Source organism: Glandiceps talaboti, chromosome 7 (genome assembly GCF_964340395.1).
Source record: "Glandiceps talaboti chromosome 7, keGlaTala1.1, whole genome shotgun sequence".
In the NCBI taxonomy this organism is placed as follows: domain Eukaryota; kingdom Metazoa; phylum Hemichordata; class Enteropneusta; family Spengelidae; genus Glandiceps; species Glandiceps talaboti.
The window spans coordinates 22,917,725-22,925,304 of record NC_135555.1 but is presented as its reverse complement, the minus strand read 5'-3'; positions in this window follow the sequence as shown (position 1 = coordinate 22,925,304).

The window sequence follows — 7,580 nt, the reverse complement described above, 5'->3', positions numbered from 1 at the left end:
TTCTGCCTTGAGATTGGTAATCACATCCATCCATCTTGGGTCTTGTTATATATCCATCTTGGGTCTTCGTATCCATCTTGGGCATTTGTATCCATCTTGGGTCTTCGTATCCATCTTGGGTCTAGGGTCTTGTTATCCATCTTGGGTCTTCGTATCCATCTGGGGTATTTGTATCCATCTTGGGTCTTCGTATCCATCTTGGGTCTTCGCCTCCATCTTGGGTCTTCGTATCCATCTTGGGTCTTCGTATCGATCTTGGATCTTCGCCTCCATCTTGGGTCTTCGTATCCATCTTGGGTCTTCGTATCCATCTATGAAATTGAATGAAACAAAACAGTTTAGTAATTAATATATAGCATTCACTGATATTGTAATGTATTCTAATTTTGCTACACGCTGCAGTCTTGATAAGCAAATGTTTCTAACTTCTAATGTTCCAGTGTGTAATACTAATTAATAACTTAATTCCGGCAATTAGTTCTTTTTGAACTGGCATTGGCAAAATAGAACGCTTCCATTAAGTTTGTTCACGTTTTCCAATTTTGTCAGCTCTAAAGTATAGCATCGAGTGATACGATACTTTTTTGCTACTGCTTGACAATGGGACTCGCCAAACTGTTTTCCATTGCCTCCCCCCCCCCCACCACCAACCTAACCCAACCCGTACAAGAGAACCAAATAGCATGTCAGTCATCCCAACCACATGGAAGTATAACCCAATACTTCCATTTCCCAACCAACCAAGTAGGCACAACTTTGGGCATACATCCTCCGTCTTCTCAAGTCGCATCTTCCATCCAACTTCAGCAACTCACAGGCAGACATCAGAGCGGTAACTCGGCGTCAGAAGGTAAACGCGCCGAGCAACCATTTTGACCTAGTCTCAAGTTGGAGCCTTTTTGATTTATTAGTATTTGAATTGGCACTGAGAACCAATCAAAATAACGAGAAAAAATGAATCCCTAATTCACCACCTGTGATTTAACGTTTAGGCGGGAAACTATTGTCCATATGTGAGGCCAGTATTAACGACCATGTATTACACATGTTATTTTGAGTGACAGCCAATCAGCGTCTACAGTCAAAAATATACCCAATTGTTCACTTTGTGGGAATTAACAAGTGGTGTATGACAACAACGGTATTACATAACATACCCTTGGGTTCACAGCATATTCTAATCAAATGGTTCATGCGAAACGCCAATAGTCGGAAAACGGTGCTACATCTTGCAGCAAGATTAGTGAAAACGCTCTGAACGCAAAAGTCGGAATGAGTCGCCCCCCGTTTGAATTACATACCTTAGTTATAAACTGGAATGTCAGAACCCAAGAAATAATGAAATAGGGTGACTTCACCGACAATGTGATATAACTAACGTGTATCTATAGGAAGTTTGCGATTTTCCATCTCTATATATCACAGTTTTACGATCCAGATGTAAAAATGTACAAGAAGGTGTTGTTAGTATCATTTCAAAGATAACTTGAATGGCCCTCCTCCCATTTAAAATCAAAGTATAAAGTATATTGTATGTTTTATGTTACTTCCAAACGGTATGTAAACTATACGATAATGTAGTATAATATATTGTCGATATAAATCGTTGATGTCTAGATTTGTACATTTGTAACAAAAAAATATCATTATTTATATGTTAATAACTTAGTATATTCATGGAAGTATGGAAAATCACTACTTCCATGGCAATCACTACTTCTATATGGTATACAGTGACACCTCTGACGGCGGTTATTTGAACAATAAACATGCATTCCCATTTTAAAAATAATTTGTACGATCGTTGCAGACGTAGACAGTGTTATTTGTAACTTTACATGTAACCTGCTACGGATCAATTCAACTTGACCAAAAGAGGGATACTTCTCGAGGTATGTACATAGCGATCGTCAATATTCTATATTTGCTCCTTCGAATAACGAGATACAAATAACAGTCGGGTGTTAATACAAGTGCTGGTATATACAGTTTATAATAAATATCATAACAATGGAAATATATACAATAATGTATATTTGAGTTGGCACATAATCCCCCTTGCTTGTTTGAAATATCAATATATATATATTATGAGTTCCATTCAGTACACTTCAAATTCTGTTTTCTGTTAACTAATTCTTCCTTGATATTGTTAATTTGTACACTAAAAGTAGCAAACTTTAACTTGGTCTAGCTGGCTCACACAACTCGTGTATGGTATGGTTATGCTGTGATTGTATAGTCCTGCTTGGTGCTGAGCGAAACGCGTGCACCGTCTGCAAGTAGCGAAACGCGTGCACCGTCTGCAAGCAGGACCGGGTAGTTGAAGATCATGGCTCTCTCGTTTGGTGGTGCGCCCCAACGGCGAATGCAATAGCTGTTGCCACAGGGTACAGGACCAATGATCAATTTTGTACTCGCGATTTTCCGGATTTCTAATATTATTTTCTGTATATTTCAAATAAAGTTTTAAATACTGTTTCCTCTTACTGTTTTTTTCCGTGTATTACCATTTAGTCTGATCAGTAGATGTTTACACTCACGGCATAATGCGTTAATTTGGGCAAATAGTGAGTTTGTTCTAGCAAGCTACTAATTAATGCAAAGCTGATAAACTCAGATAAGACATTGATATCAGGTAGGAAATAGAAAAAAAATAGTAAGAGGAAACAGTATTTAAAACTTTATTTGAAATATACAGAAAATAATATTAGAAATCCGGAAAATCGCGAGTACAAAATTGATCATTGGTCCTGTACCCTGTGCTGTTACCAGGGATATTGTTACCATCGCTTCTATTTCCTCTGTCATCGCTGTATTTTAATAATAAAACTACAGTGGATTATTCCAATTAACGATGGAAACTTAAAGTGTACATGCAAAGGTACATACTTTTTTTCGTAATTATGTTTATTTTGCCATAAAAATAAATGAAATTGCATTCATACCTCTAAATATTGCGCGCATTGGCAAGAAAGTCGCAAAAATACTTGCCCCCTTAATCCCCTGTGCTACGACTAACTTCGGCACCGCAACCACCTCACGAAAGGTGTCGAGGTCCCACGTGTTACAAAAGTCTTCTAAGCCTTTGTGTAATGTTTACTTATGAATTACTAATTACGCTTGCATTATAGTATTATCTGTAACTGTACATATTGTGGTGTACCAGTTTAGTCTTCCGACAACAATGGTTCCTTGGTGTTTTGTCGGCAGCACCCGCAGTGAAACATCACCCTACACATATTTCCGAGTGACATAACTGAGTAGGTAATAATGGGTGAAGGCAGTTGAAATCACGTAAAAACTGGACAGTGACGCCATACAGTGAAAGTCGGTAAATGTTACCGGGCCGGGGTTCTCCACGCCACCGGTGTAGCCATGACCAAAGCGAAAAAAGGAAGACAAATAAAATAATTTGAAATGATGTTTTCAAGAAAGCAAGTTAGCTTCATAAAATATTTTCATTACGATAGCATTTGTTTTTAAACAGTGCGTAGTCCGATTGTGTGTTTTGATTTCCATGTTGCTGGGAGTCGATCGTTTTCATTGTGATACATCACATACATCGTCGGAATCATATCAAAGTAAAAAGACGCAACGCTCATTATAATGTTGCTATTTTTGTTTCCATTGTTTTGTCTACATGAACAATTACCGTGTCATGCCAATCACATGTCAAAAGTGGATGGACACAGCAAAGTACAGTCAGCACTAAGCTTCACGCTCCCAGGTCAAATAACTTCCACAACGTAAGACATGTCTATCCATAAAAAACTCAAACAAAAATGGTCGGAGACAATACACAATACACCACAGTACGGCCGGCTTCAGTGAACATGGGCCGTGCTTTGAAAGAAGATGAAACCACTTCATGTCACTGTGTGGATGGTAATGAACGCAGTAAAAATGAAATAAAGTACGTGTACACATAGCTTTCAAGAGGGACGGTTATCCAACAAAACGTTCTGCTCTAACGAATTTGTGGGTCTACTTTCGCGAAGATTTTGAATGGTCATAGATTGAATGTACTGTTACAACACGCTACATTTGAACAACTTGAGAGAATATTATGGCGAACTCTTGAAGCCATTCTCATTCTCTGTATGTTTGATGGGTATGGAAATATTACACAATTTTCGTTTCGATTACATTGTCTGCAGGAGCTGTTTTCCACCCATTGAATAGTTATGTCAACAAAGGACGCTGATAACAGCATCACTTTATGTAAACAACACGGCTTCACTAGGACATACTCATTCACTACCAGAGGAACTATCGTTACTGCTAGCGGTCGGTTCGAATGAATTTGGCTAAATCACACCATCAGATGTTAATGCTGGAGTATATTGCTCTACGCTTGAGGAATCTGATCAATATTCAACGTCGGGTTCTGGCGAAAACGGGTTTTGAAGTTGACCTTCTGGTTCGACCATAATGGCTTTGCATGTAAAGATACACTGACGAATGCGTTTGTGTTCCCGAAGTGACGTCATAAAGTTCCAAATCCTGTCCTATCCATATGCAAATGAGAGGTACTTACCTGAAGGTGCTCTGTGGCTGAGCCAAGAGTGCCTCATTTTTCGCGCAATTTCTCGTGTTAGAATTATATTGTACTATTACAAACCCGATTTCCTTTATTTTTATGGCAAAATAAACATAATTACGAAAAAAAGTATGTACCTTTGCATGTACACTTTAAGACCAACAACAAATTTTCATGACGTCACATTTTTATTTATATGCATACCCAACTATAACCATTTCTAGAATAATCACTACCAGACTACACAGGAATACCATACAGGGAAAATGAAAACAACTTCTACATGTAATATATTGTTACACAGTACACATTTTATTAACCAAAATTGGTGTACAAGTACTGAAATGTTGACAGCATGTAAAAAAGTATCTACCTATGCAGATTTGAATATATTATCTAGTTGAGGTAGTATATACAGCCTTCCCACGGCGATCACTCCGAACAAAACAAACGTCACAACACGATGAATAGAGGTAAATAAGGACATCTAGCCGCTTTCACCACATCGGATTTTAATCAGATTGCATGTGTGTATGAGCGAGTCAACTACTTATTTTATTATACATGGTTGTTATATAATTTAACACATATCTCAGACCATTGTTCTATATCGATGTCAATAAGACTAAAAAATTCACCAAGTGCAATCCAGCATAAAACAAACAAATATCAACTTTCTCCTCTCCCATCAAAATACATCTGGGATGAACATGCTGAAACAAACTTTAAAGAATGTCTTCAATTTGAGACACACACCCAGCATATACAAACATTTCTTAATACAAAGTTTGACGATGCTGACTCAGCACAAAATGAATTTGAAAACCTTATCAACAAAGTCTGTGAGAATAGCCTCAGAAGATTCTCACCCAAATTAAATAAACACACTAAAAAGCCAAAAAGAAAAAAGAAAAAATGGTTTGATGGTGAATGCTGGCTCATAAGACGAGAATTTAAAAAACAAGCTAAATTAATCCAAAATGAACCAAATAATCCAATGATTAGAGAAATGTTCTTCAAAATAAAAAAATTACTAAAAAAAACAATCCAAACAAAGAAAAAAGAATTTAAGATAAAACAACTAACTGAGATTGAAAACCACACAGGGGACACATCAGCATTTTGGAAAAAATTAAACAACTTGAACGATGACTCTTTCAATAAAACAAGTAGTGATCTTATAGAACCCTGTGAGTGGTACAACTACTTCAAAAAATTACTAAATCTAAATAATTCTGAACCCCTTACAAATAATAATTCTGATGTAATAGATTTAGAACAAAGATTAAACCCAACATTAAAACATGATCTTGATAAACCAATATCAACCAATGAAATAAAACAAGCTGTTAAAAACTTAAAAAACAATAAAGCTACAGCAGAAGACAAAATTTGCAATGAAATGATAAAATATGGACAATTTCAGTTAATAAAACCAATCCATAAATTATTTAATATTGTATATAAATCTAACGTATTTCCAAAATCGTGGAATGCCAGCATTATTGTTCCGATCCACAAATCAGGACCCAAATCAATTCCATCTAACTACCGAGGAATTGCTATATCTAGTTGCCTTGGCAAATTATTCACAAGTATATTGAATAACAGGCTAACCGAATACATAGAAAACAAAAACATTCTACCATCAGAACAGTTTGGTTTTAGAAAAAATTGTCGTACTACAGACAATCTATTTATTTTAAAAACAGTTATCAATAAATATTTATATCAAAATGAACAACAAAAAACAAAACAAAAAGACAACAAAATTTATGCTTGTTTCATAGATATGAAAAAGGCATTTGATAGCGTCTCACATGATGGCCTCTTCCAAAAAATGCTTTCTAATAACATATTTGGTAACATGTATAAAATGATTAAACATATATACAGAAATGCAACTTACAAAGTGAAAACCAAAAATGGTTTAACACAAGAATTTAAATCATCTGTAGGAGTCAAACAAGGCTGTAACCTTAGCCCTACACTATTTAATATTTTCATTAGTGACCTACCAAGAATTTTTTATTCAAGTCATTGTGACGCACCAACTATCAATAACAAGGCAATCAGTTGCCTACTTTACGCTGATGATATTGTCCTTTTGTCAAAATCGAAGCAAGGGTTACAACACTGCCTTGACAAATTATCAAAGTACACACAGAAATGGAAACTCAAAGTTAACACTATGAAAACAAAAATCATGATATTCAATAAAAACAACAGACTGTTACAAAAAAGTGTTTTTTTCTTTGAGGGAGAAGAACTAGACATTGTAAAAAAATTCAACTACTTAGGTCTAATTATTTCTCCAAATGGAAAATCAAAAGAAGCAATGATGAATTTAAAAAACAAAGGGATCAAAGCATTATTTTCACTAAAGTCAAAGTTAGGCAATCTTAGAAATCTAAGTCCACAATTAATGCTAGATATATTTGATAAACTAATAAGACCAATAGTTGTATATGGGTGTGACATATGGAGTGATGAGTGCTGCAAAGATTCACCAATTGAAACTGTAAATGTTAACTTCTGTCGGTTTATACTAGGAGTATCAAAGAAAACCACTAAAATGGGGATTTATGGGGAACTTGGAAGATTTCCATTAGATATATTTGTGAAAAAACAAGCGATAAAATATCTCGTCCATGTAATGAATACAAAAAACAACATATTACGAGAAGCTTTCAGTTTCAACAAAGAAAAAAAGACAACCTGGTACAAATCCACAACTTTGTACCTACCTAATAGTGACATAAATCAATTACAAGTCAATGAAATCAGTAAAAAAATAAAAACACAGCAAATAATCAACATTGAACATCAGCAACAAGCAAGCTTCATCTCACAGTGGAAAAACAGCTTAAATAACAGAGAGGAAAATGGAAATAATAACTGCAAACTCAGAACATACAAACTCATTAAATTAGATTTTAAGCTTGAACCATATCTAGAAAAATTAAATAACCCAGAATTGCGATCAATAATCTGTAAATTCAGACTAAGTGACCACAAACTTGAAATTGAAAAGGGC